An 18549-nucleotide genomic window follows, 5' to 3' on the forward strand; every position below is an offset into this window, starting at 1 on the left:
GAAAGAAAAGAAGAAGCAATAATATACTTTGTTGCAAGTAAAGAGGGAATTACCTTAGGTTTCCTTATACCTTGTTTGGAACGAGTCACATATGGTGAATCGGTTGGACCGACGGGGGAGAAGATTATTCTATCACGGGCTCAACTGGTTGCTCATTTGTTCGGTTGACACTTTGAGTGAAGGTAAGAGACTCATTATTGGTGCATGGAGCAGCAAGTATGGGTTGAGTTTGGGTAGCTAATGAACTTGAAGATGGAGATGCTTGGACTGGAGTGGACTGTGACGCCCTGAGTTTCGGATCACGGTTTGCCAGGCAGTTTATAAAAGAAACTCAGTCTAATACTCACTCAAACCAATTTCAAATATAAACCCAAGCCAAAACTCTCATCACGGGTTACAAATCAAGAACAAACGCCGCAGAAATTCAAATATAGTTTAAACCTTTTGAAAATATGTTCGGAACACATGTAACCCAAAATAGTTTTCATAAAGACAAAAACCACTTGAATTCATGTATATGAAATTCACAGAAGAGACTGAATTTTGACAGAGTTCCTTTTATTAATTGAACATATCAAACCTGAAAAACCTGTCAAACATTGATACATGCTTTCATAAACTTCAACATATCAATAACATCAACTTAAAAGTGACAAGGTGCATACTATTTACATATACACAATCACAAACAAGTGAGAGAACGTTCCTAACTATTTTCTAGATGATACATATATAACATTGATGTTGTGATAAAATCGTAAGTTGAAAATATAATAAAAATTATATCGAGCTTACATGATGTGAGCCATCGAAGTAAACAGTGTCCCTCTAGGTCACCAATACCTGCAACTGAACAAAAATAATTAGATAATCCGAAGGTCAGCTCAGTAGGATACCTAGACATCCTACCCGCACCACACACATCAACAGTTTGATATATCAATAGTTATAAGTGTTACAAATATACAGAGATATCATTATGCACATGAAGTAAGGCAATATAGCAAGATGGTTCTTCTAGCTTACCAAGATCACGACTAAATACGCCCTCAATCGGGGTCACCGACTATTCGGCTAGGAAGAGTCGTTTGGCCTTTGTTAGTGTGTAAGCAGGTGGCGCCTTATCGAACGTTTGACTACTGCAGTGTACACATAGATCCACGTAATATCATGTTAAGAGCTTTCGTAACTCTCCCTTCGTCATCATTGCCCATCAGGCTAGCTTGTGATCTCAATACCCATCAAATAATAAAGCTCACCCAAACAGTGATACGCTTAGAATATGTCATGACCTACCCAGACGATTATAAGAGCATCATCGTGTAGTAGAGCCATATTCGTGGCGATACAACTATCTCATCTTGAGGCGCGTCTTACCTCCGGCCAGATCTGATGCTTCCTCGCAAGGTAATTCATTAACAATTCGAAGAATACCCAAACATATGCATGAACCTATAATAGTATTAGATGATCTGAGTGGCTCCGAAAACTACAAAAATAGAACCCTCCTAACAAGTCCCATGAGCCAGAAGAGAAGAGCGTTCTTGTGTCTCGAGGTAGGGTAAACCTTGTTCAAAGTCAAGCTTTTACAACTGTCCACTTTCAAGGATTAGGTATTTTCTTATTAAGAAAATTCAAGTAAAGACCCTCTTTCATTAGGGTGAAAACATTGTAAGTATCAATCACAACAGAATTCAAACCACACACACCAGTGGCTTAGCAGAATAAATAAACAAGCATGACATCGGGTCGACACCCTAATCACTCCAAGGGTCGGAATACCCAACTCCCATCCTCTCTGAACCCCTTCTGGATAAACTCGGGTCGTTACCAAACGGCTGCGCACGCTCGGAGTGTAACCCTTGACATAATTTATGGCTAATCCGTAACATAAAAATAAACAAGGGGACCAACCAATGCTTGTCGAAAAACAACCATTACACGTAACACAACTCAAGCGATTCTGCCACCATGTTATACACGCAGCTCAATCGATTCCACCACCACGTGTTTACAATTCACACAAAACGATTACACAGCTCAAGCGATTCTGCAACCATGTAATTATTTTTCAGAAGCCCCAATTTAATTTGAAAAGATAAACATCCACAATAGAGAGTATACCACATACATTCACATCATAACATATCATGCCATAATTTGAACTAGAGAACGATAAAAAGGAAATAATATATATATATATATATATATATATATATATATATATATATATATATATATTAGTGGCGAAACGTGGAATACCCGTGTGTAGGGTTATGGTGGTGTCTACTAATGTCGTATAAGCGGAATCTCAGACATCTCATGTCTTGACATTAGTACGTCCCAAGATCATCATGCATAAACTAACAGTTAAACTAAAAAAAAAGTAGAGATTACCTTAATCGCTATTTTCCCTCGAACCTTTCCAATCGATTAAGAAGACCAAGATCTCCAATTGTCGCTCCTCTACTTGGGACATCGAACGGTGTATTTAATCTCCCTCCTTGAAAGCTCCCTAGCACTCCAATGGTGGTTTGATAAGAAGAACTCCTTCTTCTTGCTTGACTAGTTGATAGCTTGGGAATTAGCTCACTTTCTCCTCTCTACTTGATGTGGTAGAGTAAGAAAGCTTAGAGAAAAATTCCGCACCTTATTCTCTCCCCTAAGAGTCTTTATATAAAAACCCTAATAAGAATCTATCTCCAATTAGGTTTCCTAAAAGACCCTTTAGAATAAGATTTAAGGAAATTGTCGAAAATAGCAACTAGTTGATATTTTCTCAATTCCTTGAGGAGGTGACGTCCAAACCCAGCCAAAATTGGCAGATTTAATGTTCCTTATCTGAGGAACCGACCTTCCAAAAATAAGTCCAATCCGAGCCATAAAAGTGCTACAATCGGTTTAGGCCCAAACCCCCATTTTCGGACCATTTTGCTATCTTGTGCCTAAATTCTCATTAGGCCTGTGAGATATGTTTATAGGACACTCCCATGGTTATATCACACTCCCACTAGTCATATCATCCGATTAAATACCCATTCTTATGTGTAACCCGTTGTAGGATCCGATCGAAGTTAGTCGCGAAATACTTCGTAATTCGACGATCGTAGTTGGTTTCTAGCTAAACACTACGACCCCTAAATCAATCAAACTTGATGATCTTCTACATCAATTGTCCTAGCCAACAAATTGCTCGCATTGCAATCTTGGTCGAAGAACATCTCCTTCACCGTGCTCCAAGTAAGATTCATAGGGTCCTACCTCTTCTTGCGCCTCTAATGGTGCTCATGACTAAGGTCCACCTCTCCTCGAGCTTCCTATTACAGTACATTAGTCCTACTAAAATATAAGTGGGCAAAACGGTCATTTAATAGTTACCTAACTGTCAAGAGTCCTCTTGCTGAGCAAGAATGCATGAAATGAATGAAACTATACTAGGAATGTCCTATCGGCAGTGTAGAGTTCACTGAGACGTTCCACCGAATAACTGAAATGCGTACAAACCAACCAATCAACTTCCCACAAACTCTATTTTTACATTTCAGAGTCTTTGCAAGCTGACAAATCATCTAACAAAGCCAATAATATGAATCTATAACTCAAACTGTCCATTCATGTGAAATATGACAAAGTTCGGGTAATCATCTCTATTCTAATTCACTCTAAAACAATGTGAAATTTGAGCTGTAAAATAATTCAACAACAACCCGTCTATATATGGACACCCCAAAATTGTCCATAATATCCTAAACATGATCCTGAACATAAATCATTAGAAGAAACTAAATAATAATTACTTTAAATTATGGATCCAAAAGAAATTAGACCCAAAAATACAGTTATGGATATAACTATCATAAAACCACAAAATTCGGATGAAATAGTAAATTCTAAACCGCTAAATATGTAAAACGATTCAAACAGAATGACCTGGAAGAAGCTTCACTGAATTTCGACCAAAAACGACTTAACCCGACGAAAATCGACCATGAGCTTCAAAGCAATGGACATGTAGCGTTAACAGACTTTGATCTGTCATGTTTAACCTCTTGCAAACCACAGATATTTGAATTTAATTAAGGCTAAGTTTGAAATCGAACTTCTAAATGATATTATTCACTATTAAACATTCTGAAAATTTTCTGGGATAGAGAATTGGATTACATAAGAAAAGGCAACAGAAAGGACAGCAAACATCTCCAATTTTTATGGACAAACTAGATATCCTTCTATAGGATTCTGAACTTTCCTAGATAGACTTGAATTTAGACTTTCCTAAATAAATAAAATACTGCAACTTCCTAAATAACTAGACTCAAATCTGGACCTTTCCAATTATTGGAAATACTAAAATAACATAATTTCCTAAACCTAAATTCTCTAATAATCATACTAAAATTGGGACTTCCTAAAGCTACTCTCCATGGCCGGATGGCCCATGGCCCGGTTTAGTCATGGAAAAAGCCTCCACGCCGGGTGCCCCTGCATCAGCATCCCCTTCTCCCAAGAGGTTCGTCCCGAACCGTTTGATGAAGAAAATAACGTAATGCACCAGCAAACGGTGAACTCTGTTATGGCGATCCGTAATTCCCACTTTGTTCGACATTTGCCGGAATTTCGAAGAAGAATAAGGACCAAAACACCAACTTCATACCGAATCCAACGTTGCAAAGATCCTCGGAGAATCGATCTTAGAGAATATAGGTCCAATAATTTTCTACATCTCTTAACCTTTTCCTTCTCAAGATTAGCTTTCTCTTCGTCTATTTTCTTAAACTTTCTTGCTACTTCATCCAAAGTGTTCGAAACTTTCGACTGTAATTCTACTTCACTCTTTTCCATTACAGATATGGTGGTTATAAGCTTTTCAACTTCCTTTTGTAAGTCATCCATCTTCATCTTCAGATTAGTTCCCTGTTCATTAATCTCTTCATTAATCTCTTCCTTCTCTCTAACAAGTTCATCTTTCTCTCTCTTCAGATTCTCAATTGATTTCAAGGAATCAATCAACTTTCCATCAACTAAATCTTTCTCCTTAATCAAAGATTGAATATTCATTTCCCTAACTTTTCCTTTCTCAATAAGTATTTCTTTCTCTTTCTCTAATTGATTCAGTTTCTCCTGAATTTCTAATCTAATTTTATCAAGTTCAATGAAATTTGATTTCAAAGTTTTAGATTCAATTACCTGAATATCGAGATTTTTCTGGATCAAATTCATCTCACGAACAACAACTTCAGAAGAACTTCGTTCACGACCTAACTCTCCATTGACGATATCAAGCTGCTTCTGCAATTTCTTGATCTCAACATCTCGATCAATCTTTTCTTTCTCTAGATTACAAAACTTCATCTCCATGTCTGATTTCTGTTCGAGAATTCGATTATTAATCTTCCAGATCCGCTTGATTTCATTCTGAGATTCTTCATTACTCTTCTCCAAATCATTCACTAAATTTCTCAATCTATCTTCTTCTTTTTGCCTCTTCTCACGATCGTTATTCACTTCAATTCTGTCATCACTGAACTCCTCATTCACCTCAATAACCTCTTTGATTTTCTCATTTAATTGATCGTTCAGTTCTTTAGCTTCTTCATTCATCTGTTCCTCTAACGCAGCTTCATTCACTAGGGTTAAGTTATGTTTAATCTCAGCTTCCATAGCTTTATCTTGAAGAATCTTCTTCTCTTCCTCTAATCTTTGATTCTCAGCTATAAATTGTTCGATTTCAATTTCAAGATCACTTTTAGATTTCATAAGAGTACTAACCTGATCACGTCGCTCCTTTGTTTCTTTCAAAAGGATATTATGAAGAGTTTTCAAGCTCGTAATCTTCTCCAATGGATTATTATTCTCCATTGTTATATTAGGTTTTCCTTCGTTCGTAGTTTGTGATGAAGTAATTGCGTAAATACCTATAGCTTCAACTTCTTCGTACGTTTCTTTTTCTTCTTGTTCTTCTTCTTCGTCGACTTGAACATCGTTGTGAGCGTCTTCTTCAACTTCTTTGTGTTCTTCTCTTTCTTCTTCCTTATTGAAAGTTAAAATAGACGATGAATATGGTTGACGTATTATTGTTTTGATGTCGTTTACCACATGTTGAGCCTTAACTAAATCGGGTATTAGCGATGGAACTGTTTCGAAAAAAGACGGTTGTGGTTGTTGTGGTGGTGAATAGGAAAGATAAGATGATTGTGTTGGTGGTGGAGGTGAATACGGTTGTATAAGAGATGGTGAATACGGTGCCGGTGTAAAATAAGAGTACGAAGGTTGCGGTGGTGGTGGTGATTGTGGTGAATAATAAGTGTATGAAGGTAGAGGTGGTGAAAACGGTTGTGAATAATAAGAGTACGGAGGTGGTGTAGAAGAAGAATATGGATGTGAAGCTGTATAAGACAATGGTGGGGGTGGTGACGGTGATGATGAATACGGTTGTGGAGGGGTTTCTCGTTCGGTTTCTCCCGGATTCCAATGATAATTGTACGAGTCGTTATTCGCATATAAACATGAAGAACATGAGCATTGATTCGTTATCTCTTGATGAGTATAATTTGATTGAATATAATCATCTTGACGAATATAATACGATTGATACTGATGTAACTGGTCTGGAAAAAAAATTCCAGAATCATTAGCCAAAAACTTTGGTGGCTCTGGATACCACATGATGTAGAACGCAGCGGAATTTAAGAATAAAATAAACTAATACGAAGAACGATAAAATAACGATTAAATAACTCTAAATAACTGTAAACTCGATTAAACTTGATTGGGTTTTCTCTTCAACATGGGAATAATGGACAAACTAGATATCCTTTTATAGGATTCTGAACTTTCCTAGATAGACTTGAATTTAGACTTTCCTAAATAAATAAAATACTGCAACTTCCTAAATAACTAGACTCAAATCTGGACCTTTCCAATTATTGGAAATACTAAAATAACATAATTTCCTAAACCTAAATTCTCTAATAATCATACTAAAATTGGGACTTCCTAAAGCTACTCTCCATGGCCGGATGGCCCATGGCCCGGTTTAGTCATGGAAAAAGCCTCCACGCCGGGTGCCCCTGCATCAAAACATCTCCAATTTTTATGGCTGAACCTATGCGAGCTTCGAATTCTTTCGTGGGCACTGAGGAAATACATAGCACCGGTTTGTGACTTACCTACTCGACATTTTTATAGCATTATCTTTCGTTCAGTAGCCCTTGTCTTCATTCTAGCAACAAACAAGCTTATTCTTTAACTTGTAGGAACTAGGATCTGACATATTTTTCAAATTTTTGTTTTGCAGGAAATTATCACTGGAGCTGGCCATACTAGTGCAGTTGACTGGTGGGCTCTAGGTAATAGTTTATCTATTATGCGAAGTATCTGCAACTGTACGAAGAATAGCTGCCCATTCCTCCATCCCGGACTTGCGGGAGCCTATTCGTGAACCTTCCATTATTCTAAGCTGTTATACCCCCAGCGCCCCAAGAATGGCTGGTCATGCCAAGCATCTTGCGGGCCTTTTTCGAGAACTGTGTTATGCTTCTATATCATGCCTCCGGGGGCCCTCCCAGCCCTAACTTGGTCCCAGACGAGTCTGGGCCCCACTGGCAGTGACGGACCGTTGTGAAACACTACTCAGCTCCCAGAATATCTTTTCGGATTGTTTTCTTCTTCTAAGCTTTTACACTATTATCTTGAACTGATTGAAATCATGGTATACCCTTTTAGGCATTCTATTATATGAAATGCTCTATGGGTATACACCATTCAGAGGAAAAACAAGGCAAAAGACATTTGCTAATATCCGTCACAAAGATCTTAAATTTCCAGGAAGTACTCCGGTTCGTCTTTCTCCTAAATAACTACTTCCTCATCTTAAACTCCTCTATATACATTCCGTTAATAATAAAATCTAAAACTTTGCAGGCAAGTTTCAGCGTAAAGCAATTAATGTACCGTCTTTTGCACAGAGACCCAAAAAACAGATTGGGTTCTCGTGAAGGAGCTAACGAAATTAAGCAACATCCATTTTTTCGTGGTGTGAATTGGGCTCTCGTTCGATGCATGGTTAGTCTGAATTATGCACTTAAAATATAACCTCGTTATTTTGGTATAAGATGGTAGATACTGATATTTTGAGTTGTGATCAGAACCCGCCTCAGCTCGATACTCCAACACCATTAACAAGTGAAGCTGAAAATGAAGTTAAAGTTGTAGATCCTCAACTTTTGGATTTACAAACTAATGTCTTCTAATGAGGTATATCAAACTTGTCTGCAATTTTATGAGAGAGTTATCAAACTTGATAGAGCTTAACTTCTCTTGCTCCATTCGATCTCGATTCTAACATTTTCACTAGCAAAGAAATGCATCCAAATTCACCCAACAACTGCTTCATTTCTAATGAACTACAAATCTTGCAAATTGTAGATGCAGCTGCTTCTTGAGCACCCAAAGAACCATCTTTAAGTACATGAATTAAAGGAGGAAGGAACCCAAAAGAAAGTAAAGTTTGGATCGGGAATAAATTAACAAGATTTTTCAGAGCTCCCATTGCTGATTCTTGTGGTAATGGACCATCAAGATAAGTTAAAAGACTTCGAATTCCTCCTTGTGGTATAACATATCTTCTAAGACTTTCATTACCAAAAGTTAGATTTTCCATGCACTCAGGTGCAGATTCTTTCGATCCAAGTAACAAACCCGAATGCAATAACTTGACGAATTTCGGGTACTTTCGGTAAGTTTTTCAAAGTGCCCGCCGCTGTTGCCTGCGAAATCAACTCGCCAATTCGACAAATTTCAATTAACGTTGATGTTAATTTGATAAAGTCTAAATGTTTTATGAACATACTTGCCCAAATATTTCTCCCATTACTTTGAACATACCTAGTCCTGTAATTGCTGCAATTTTTTTTGGTTCATTTGCACCCAATTCATTTCCAACTCTTGTCGATAAAATCATGATTCCCATCAAAGCAAAGCAAAGGTTGCTCTTGCATTAATCAAGATGGGAAAATGTATATTAAAGCAGTTTTTTGAATCAAAATTCCCATCAAAGCGAAGGTTGCTCTAGCATTAATCAATAACGCACATAATAAAATCATGATTTCATACCACCACCATTCTAAACAAACTGAAATGCAACTTGGGACTGCAAAATTTAGAAGTGATTTCCAATCTTTTAAGCAATCTGAAGATAACCCACCCCAAGTTTTTCTGTAAATCCGAGAGACGTAAATGTAGAAGATCAAAGATCCAACTAGATTGAAATTAGTCCAAACCCCACTTAAGGGCTTAAGGCAACTCCTTGAATTCCCAGATTTAGATAAGAAACAAGAAAATAGTTAATGGGTATGAAGAATGATCGAAAGGGTGGCACAATAAGTTAATGGAAGAGTTATCGATTGAGATCGAAAATAAATTCTTAATGTATGAAGTAAAGATTGAAGTAAAAAGTTTGGGAACCTAAGGAGAAGGGGAATGCTAGTGAGAAGGTTGGTTCTATCATAGAAGGATGCTCCTATGTAGACTACCATACCTGTTGAGTTATCAACTCCAGTACAAACAGTGAGTTCGACAATTGTGGTTGGGTATGATGAGGGGTGGCAAGCGGTCAAAAGCAAGAATGTCGCGAAGCGACAGAAAAGGTCTAGTGAGCCATCTTCTCCAGATGATAGGCATAAGAAGGTGAGTACTCATATTGATACTTCACAGTGGTTTGTCCTTGCTGATAAGGATGAGTCTCGGTGTAAAATGGTTGCAGGTGTTGAGATGGAGAAAATTGCACTGCATGACGTTGATGATAGGCCCGATATGCTAATTGTTGGAATCGGTAGCTAGCTCAAAAGCAGCTGGACAGGTTTTTCCTTAATTTGATGTACCTATATTCATTAGAGTCTCGAGCAAGACATCTCGTTTGATTCGTCTCGTCGAGCTCTTGAACTTAGACTCAAATTTTGTCCAAATCCGATTCCGTATGAGTGAGTTATTACAAAATTAGTTTATGATGGAGGAAATTTTTATTTCCTTATATAGAATCTTCCATATATTTATGGTATGTTGGTTGAAACGGAAAGGTGTTTCGCCACGCAAACCACGCGCGGCGTGGGTGAATGGGCGCATTGGGCGCTTTAGAGGCAGAGCATTTCAGCTCTGTCTCGGAGTCTAGCTCTGCCTCACAACCCTACTTCGCATACCAACTCTGCCTCAGCCATTAGCTCCGCTAACGGGTCTAAAATTCAGCGCCGAGACCCTTGTAAACGGATTGGCGGGTCGTAAACCGGGTTCGATACCAATCCATATTCGAGTCACTTTTAACGACACTAGAGAAACAACACTGACTTCGTCTGATGATGGTATTGCTTCTTGTAATCGAGGTAAGGCTACTCGTACACTTGATTTTGGTAAGATGAGGGCTGGTGATGATGATATTCTTGTTGTAGATAATGTCTCTATTATAGCTTTGCGCCTTCGCGACTGGTTTCGGTTGGATCAAATGTTAAGAAATTTGAAGCTAAGATTTCTCAAGCTAAGAGATTGGTCGCAAGGTTGTTTGTGCTCCGCCTAATGATTAGGTGGATTTGATCCTCATTGTTTTTTTATTATGTATGAGATATAGCCTTAGGTTTAGAGGGTATGACTTGAACACCGTGTTAGTGATAGTTTTTTTGCGTTTTTTTTTATGTAGTCGTGAAATCTATTTTTTATTTGTTTGCGTTCAGGTTTCCCTTCAGCCTGCTGACCATCTTGACAAAAAATGATCAGTCTTTTTTCATATTTAACCAGAGAAACTCAATCGGGATTGAAAACAGAGAAAAGCATTAAGACTGTTTTTTGAAGAGAAAGACATAAGTTTTTTAGCACCAAAAGCTTGACCACAAATTGGTTCCATTCCCATAGCTAAACCTGAAAGAATCGAGTATCCACTAATATTAGCAAACCCAATAGCAAGAGCACCACCAGCTAAAGAAAGTTCACCAAGATACTCAAGAAAGAGCATTGAAACCATTGATCTAAAGTGAAGTAAAAGTCCAGTAAGAATCATTGGAAGGGCTATGCTCGCAATCGATTTCGATTCATTAATGACTAAGAAAGAAAGGTTTTATTTGATTTTGTTTTATCTTTACGAATCAATCGGGTAAAAATGTTGGGTTCTGAATCTTTGATGGAAATTAGGTAAGGTTGATCAGAATTTCATTCATTTGAAGAAACAGGGGATTGGTAACCCATGATTCAATTTCGTCACGGAAAATAGAGTTTGAGAGAGAAAGAAGGTTTGATGGGTTTGGTAGAAGTTATGAAAGTGAGTAGTTATATATAAGAACTAGGTTTCCCTCTTGGCTAACGCCGTAACATTCTAAAATTCTTCCTACAAATTAAAAACTTCAACAATTTTAGAGGAGAGAATTGCAGAGAATAGAGAGAAATATAATTGCAGAGAATAAGAGAGAATTACAATCCTGTTGTTGGAGCAGAATGAGAAGAAAGTGGTGCAGTAGTTATAGTTATTTTAGGGATATCCTAACCGTGTTTAAAAAATACACTATTACCCTTCTCTTTTGAGTTTATTTACATAAAAAAGAATTTATACCAGCCGTCAGATGTGAACTCTATCAAGCTCCCAACAAAAATGGACGACCAGACTTATCCAAAATAACCGACTTACCTGTTTTTACATTTGAGTTTGTTTACATAAAGAGAAATTTATACCAACCGTCAGATGTGAACTTTATCAAGCTCCCAACAAAAATGGACGGCCAGACTTATCCAAAATAACCATCTGACCTGTTTTTATATATTAGATTTTAGGGCGGCCTTTGAGGATGATAAAATGTTCTAAGAATATTTTTTTAAAAGAGTAGTTGATGTCACTGGGCATAATACAGTTTTTGGCCTGCATGGAAGCCATAGATATATTGAGAGAGAAATTTCAACAAAAAAAAGTATTGAGAGAGAAAACAGAAGAGAGAGAAAACAGGGGAGGGATTATTTCAATTACATTATAAAGAACAGTACATATTTCATAAAAAAAAAGTACATATTAGTGAACTTCCATAAATTTATGATAGCAAAGTCAATTTGTCTATGCTATTACAGGAATACAAAATTGCAAGGAAAATGGAACCCTCCAGAACCAAATTGGCTGAAAATTAATGTTGATGCTTCTTTTATCAATGTGCATGATATTACAGGAATTAGCCTAATTATCCATGATTCTGAATCTAAATTCATAGAAGCTCATACGAGTATTACGAGAGGCAGAAATAGTGAAGAAGGAGAGGCAATTGCAATTCTCGAGGGCCTGGTATGGGCGGTAGAACATGATTATAATAATATTATTATTGAAAGTGATAATATAAATATCATACATAACATTCAGAATACTAAGCATGAAGTTCAATGGCAGTCTAGAATCCATCTTCGTAAAATTCAGGAGGTAAAACGCAAGATTCATATGGTGAAATTAAGTTACACTAATCGTAGATTCAACTCTCAGGCGGATAAGCTTGCTAAATGGGCCAGAAAGAAGAATAAATCGAAGACTTGGAGCAGAATTCCTTATTTTATGGTTTCTTTCCATTGTAATGACACTTTATTAGCTTAATAATATTTGTATCTCTTAACAAAAAAAAAAAAAAAAAGTCAATTTGTCTATATTTCCTAGAAGCCCATATTTCCAAAAAGATTAAGAAAGAAGGAAAAATGTTAAAGTTGTGTCATTCAGTTGTTTCCATTCAAGTGATAACAGATAGACCAGAACAGAACAGAAAAAAAAAATCCCACATTGATAACAAATGATTATGTTACAATATAGAAGGTGCCCGTAACAGAGAGGCTAGAAGTAGAAAAAAAATAACCCACGTTGATTACGATATTGATTATGTTACAACAAAATGTGTCCTTCAAAGAAAGGCCAGAAGCAGAAAAAAAATAACCCACATTGATAAAGATATTGATTGTATTACAATACAGAACGTGTCCGCAACAGAGAGGTCAGAAGCAAAGAAAACAACTCACGTTAATAACGATATTGATTACGTTACAACAGAGAAAGTTTCCATCACAGAGAGATCAGAAGCAAAAAAAACAACCCAAGTTGACGATATTGATTATGTTACAATACAGAACGTGTTCGTAACAGAGAGGCCTGAAGAAGAAAAAAACAACCAACGTTGATAACGATATTGATTATGTTACAACAGAGAACTTGTCCGTCACAGAGAGGCCATAAGCAGAAAAAGATACCCCACGTTGATAACGATATTGATTATGTTACAGTAGAGAAAACGTGTTCGTAACAGAGAGGCCAGAAGTAGAAAAAAACAACTCACGTTCATAATGATATTAATTACGTTAAAAATAAAAACAGGATATTGGACAGACCCAATTTGAAAAAAAATTAAGTTCTAAAGACAAGTTATATATTTTTGGTTAAAAACCCAAATATATGTTTGGTTAAAAACTCAAATATTTGTATTTTTTTAGTTAAAAATCTAATATTTTTTCAAAGTTGTTGCAAAACTATGGCAAATTGTTGCAAATTAATAAAGTATCTAGGGAACTGAAAACTAAAAACATTCGTGGATCTTTCTTCACCAAAACAAAAAATTTATGAGGAGTTTTGACCAAATTTAGTGTCCCTAGTGTATTCCTGTGTACAGTGAATCGTTTTGATCTTATGTCTAAAATGTTTCTCACGAAAATCGTGGGTCTTGACATGCCACTTGGGAGATGCCCTCACAAGAAAAAGAAATGTCCAGAGTTAAAGACCCACGTTTTTCGTGGGTCTTTAACTCACATTTTTCGTGGGTCTAGACACCCCAAGTTTTTCCGTAAATCCGAGAGACGTAAATGTAGATGATCAAAGATCCAACTAAATTGAAATTAGTCCAAACCCCACTTAAGGCAACTCCTTGAATTCCCAGATTTAGATAAGAAACAAGAAAATAATGGGTATTGGAAGAATGATCTAAAGGGTTGCACAATAAGTTAATGGAAGAGTTATCGATTGAGATCGAAGATAAATTCTTAATGTATGAAGTAAAGATTAAAGTAAAAAAGTTTGGGCACCTTAGGAGAAGGGGAGTGCTAGTGAGAAGGTTGCTTCTATTGGGTGTGATGATGGAGTGGCTTCTCCTAATCAGGAGGAGGTTTCGATGAAGGGCTACGTGGGGATTGAGAAGGATGCTCCTATGTAGACTACCATACCTGTTGAGTTATCAACTCTTCTACAGACAGTGAGTTCGACAATTGTGGTTGGGTATGATGAGGGGTGGCAAGCGGTCAAAAGCAAGAATGTCGCGAAGCGACACAAAAGGTCTAGTGAGCCATCTTCTTCAAATGATAGGCATAAGAAGGTGAGTACTCATATTGATACTTCACAGTGGTTTGTCCTTGCTGATAAGGATGAGTCTCGGTGTAAAATGGTTGAAGGTGTTGAGTTAACTGGTGCAGAGAGGGATGACAGGGTTGGATGGAGAAAATTGCGGTGCATGACGTTGATGATAGGCTTGATGTGCTGACTGTTGGAATCGGCAGCTAGCTCAAAAGCAGCTGGACCGGTTTTTCCTTAATTTGATGTACCTATATTCATCAGAGTCTCGAGCAAGACGTCTCGTCGAGATCTTGAATTTAGACTCAAATTTTGTCCAAATCAGATTCCGTATGAATGAGTTATTACAAAATTAGTTTGGTACGGGTACCATTAACTCTAAATCGGGATTTTGAGTTAGTACCACATTTATGATGGAGGAAATGTTTTATTTCCTTATATATAATCTTCCATATATTTATGGTATGTTGGTTGAAATGGAAAGGTGTTTCGCCACGCAAACCATGCGCGGCGAAGGCGAAATGGGCGATTAGGGCGCATTGGGCGCTTTAGAGGCGCCTGCATGCACTTTGCACTTCGCATCGTCGCCTTTGATTTTACGGACATATATTTGATCCGAGGGTCAGGATGATTGGCGCCTTTAAGATAGATCCGTTGATGATCTAACAGTGGGCGGTCAAGGCACGAGATCTTGATAGATCCGTTGAGATCTGACGGTCAAGATGGCACCCGAAAAACCAACAGTCAAATATGAATGTTGGAAAGCATCCATTCGTCTATAGGCACCTGTCTAAAGTGTCACCAATACTTCTATAAATACCAAACAGAATCCAGCAAACAAAATACGAAAATTTTAGCATTCAAAGTTAAGAGCATTTAGAGTTTAAGTAGTCAATTGCATCTGGTTCTTACAGCTTGTTTGAAGTTCGCACGCTTTAAGAAAAAACGAAGTACTCTTATTCGTCATCCTGAAAGGTTCAGCCGTTGTATCCTGAGAGACAAGCATTTGACTGGTTTTAGTACTAATACCAGGGTGTTCGCTGTCTTAAGGAAAGAGACAACTCGACTCGGTTTTCTCTAAGCTTCTAATCAATTTCTGTTTAAAAATTATATTAATTTTCTTTTTAATCTGTTTAAAAAAACAGTAATATTTTTTAGACTGAGGGTGTGTTTGATATGTCCTATTTCCATGGAAATAAAAAAAAATTCATAGAAATATGTATGCTTTAATTCCTTAGGAATCTATTTCCATTAAATAGTCCACTTTTAATTCCTTGCTCCCCCTCGGAATTAGTTTCCACGGAAAGTCAAAAATCAAAATAAAAATATTTTAATATATTTAGATACTTGAAACCTAATATTTATCTCCCTATATGTTCGAAATGACATTTTTACCCATAAAATTTAGCAAAATAAACTTTTCCTTATACATTGAGCAAATGACACTTTTGTCCTTCTCACCAAATGACATGTTTAGGAAGTGCCAACAACCTTTAGTTGGAGTGGCAAGAGGTATAATCTTCCACTTTAGAGGTCAAAGGTTCGAGGCATACGCTGAACAATTCAAAGAAAAAGACATGTTTACGAAGTTGTCAAAATGACATTTTGGCTTTATATAGCCAAAATTACATTTTTACCTTTTTATAATATCAAATTGACATTTTACCCTTATGTTGTCAAAATGACATTTTTACCTTTGATAATATCAAAATGACATTTTTAACCTTATGTGGTCTAAATGACATTCTTACCTTTATCTTGTAAAAATGACATTTACACACTTTTACATTGACAATTTTACCTTTTATATTAGTAAAATTTCTTTTTTATCTATACGTTGTCATTTTGAAAACATAAGGGTAAAAGTGTAATTTCCACAACATAAGGATGAAAATGTAATTTTAGCAACATAAAAGTAAAAAATGTCATTTTGACTACATAAAGAGTGAATAAAAAATTTTAATTGAATATTATATTCGTAGAAGTTAGTTGTCAACCAAATAATAGAGTTCGTAATTCCACATTTTAATAAATGACAACCAAACGAAAGAACTTTTATTTTCATGGAATAAATCCCATGGAACTCTTTTATTTACATGGAATTATTTCCCTGATATCAAACACAACCTTAAAGTTATCTCTGAATTTATTGCAGAAAGACACTCTAAAGTGTATGTATTTATAAAACATGAAGACCGGATTCTTGGTTTTTTCATAATACCAGATAAACAACACTGACTTCGTCTGATGATGGTATTGCTTCTTGTAATCTAGGTAAGGCTACTCGTACTCTTGATTTTGGTTAGATGAAGGTTGATTATGGTGATATTCTTGCTTTAGATAATGTCTCTATTATAGCTTCACGCCTGGTTTCGGTTGGATCAAATGTCAAGAAATTTGAAGCTAAGAGATTGGCCGCAAGGTTGTCTTTGCTCCGCCTAATGATTAGGTGTATTTGATCCTCATTGTTTTTTTATTATGTATGAGATATAGCCTTAGGGTTTAGAGGGTATGACTTGAGCACCGTGTAAGTGATAGTTTTTTGGCGTTTTATTTTTTGATGTAGCCGTGAAATCTATTTTTTCTTTGTCTGGGTTGAGGTTTCACTTCAGCCTGCTGATTTATGCAATAAAAACTGTATTTTTGAGCATCATTTGAAATATCTCCATCTTGACCAAAAAATATCAGTCTTTTTTCATATTTAACCAGAGAAACTCAATCGGGATTGAAAACAGATAGAAGCATTAAGACTGTTTTTTGAAGAAAAGACCAAGAAGAGTAAGTTTTTTAGCACCAAAAGCTTGACCACAAATTGGTTCCATTCCCATAGCTAAACCCGAAAGAATCAAGTATCCACTGATATAAGCAAACCCAATCGCAAGAGCACCACCAGATAAAGAAAGTTCACCAAGATACCCAAGAAAGAGCATTGAAACCATTGATCTAGAGTGAAGTAAAAGTCCCGTAAGAATCATTAGAAGTGCTATGTTCGCAATCGATTTCGATTCGTTAATGACTAATGAAAGATGGGTTTTATTTGATTTTGTTTCATCTTTAGGAATCAATCCGGTAAAAATGTTGGGCTCTAAATCTTTGATGGAAATTAGGCAAGGTTGATCAGAATTGCATTCATTTGAAGAAACAAGGGATTGGTAACCCATGATTCAATTTCGTCACGGAAAACAGAGTGAGAGAGAAAGAAGGTTTGATGGGTTTGATAGAAGTTATGAAAGTGAGTACTTATATAAAAGAATATTAAGGCGGCCTTTGAGGATGATAAAATGTTCTAAGAATAATTTTTTTAAAAGAGTAGTTGATGTCACTGGGGATAAATACAGTTTTTCGCTTGAGAGAGGAATTTCAACAAAAAAAAACATATTGAGAGAGAAAACAGAGGAGAGAGAAAACAGGAGAGGGATTATTTCAATTACATTATAAAGAAAAGTACATATTAGTGAACTTCCATAAATTTATGATAGCAAGTCTATTTGTCTATATTTCCTAGAAGCCCATATTTCGAAAAAGATTAAGGAATGAAGGAAAAATGTTAAAGTTGTGTCATTTACTTGTTTCCATTCAAGCGATAACAGATAGACCAGAAAAGAAAAAAAAACCACGTTGATAACAAATGATTAAGTTACAATAGAGAACGTGTCTGTAACAGAGAGGTCAGAAGTAAAAAAAACAACCCACGTTGATTACGATGTTGATTATATTACAACAGAGAATGTGTTCGTCAAAGAAAGGCCAGAAGTAGAAAAAATAACTCACATTGATAAAGATATTGATTATGTTACAATACATAACGTCTCCATCACAGAGAGGTCAGAAGCAAAAAAACAACTCATGTTGATAACGATATTGATTACCTTACAACAGAGAAAGTGTCCATCTTAGAGATGTCAGAAGCAGAAAAAACAACCCAAGTTGCCACAATATTGATTATGTTACAACAGAACGTGTCCATCACATAGACCGGATCCTACAAGGGTTACACATCAGAGTAAAGATTTGAACGGAGAGAATTGACTAGAAGGAGAATGGCAAATAAGTGGATTGGATCCATTATTGGTAAGTCCAGATTGATTCAGAGAAGTCCGAAGAGATACATACATGTCCGGGCCCAAAAGGGAGGCCCGGAAAGGCTTTAGGTAGGCCGGCCATGTGATGGCCGACCTAGGCAATAGGGCCGGCCATGTGATGGCCGGTTAGGCCCT

The 18549-nt window shown here is 36.6% G+C and overlaps 2 pseudogenes across 1 annotated transcript; one reads left to right on the forward strand and one right to left on the reverse strand.

Moving 5' to 3' along the window:
• Nucleotides 1-7149: 7149 nt before the first annotated feature.
• On the forward strand, nt 7150-8252 carry LOC147550071 (phototropin-1 pseudogene; annotated as a pseudogene). The gene is made up of 5 exons (XR_015238071.1): nt 7150-7156; nt 7298-7349; nt 7726-7838; nt 7924-8064; nt 8148-8252. The product of XR_015238071.1 is annotated as a phototropin-1 pseudogene (transcript).
• A 41-nt stretch (nt 8253-8293) lies between these two features.
• Nucleotides 8294-17493, reverse strand: LOC147550072 (protein DETOXIFICATION 49-like; annotated as a pseudogene).
• Nucleotides 17494-18549: the final 1056 nt, after the last annotated feature.

Source organism: Eschscholzia californica, unplaced genomic scaffold, assembly GCF_041429995.1.
Source record: "Eschscholzia californica isolate CP2 unplaced genomic scaffold, dmEscCali1.0.p SCAF_3, whole genome shotgun sequence".
Taxonomy (NCBI): domain Eukaryota; kingdom Viridiplantae; phylum Streptophyta; class Magnoliopsida; order Ranunculales; family Papaveraceae; genus Eschscholzia; species Eschscholzia californica.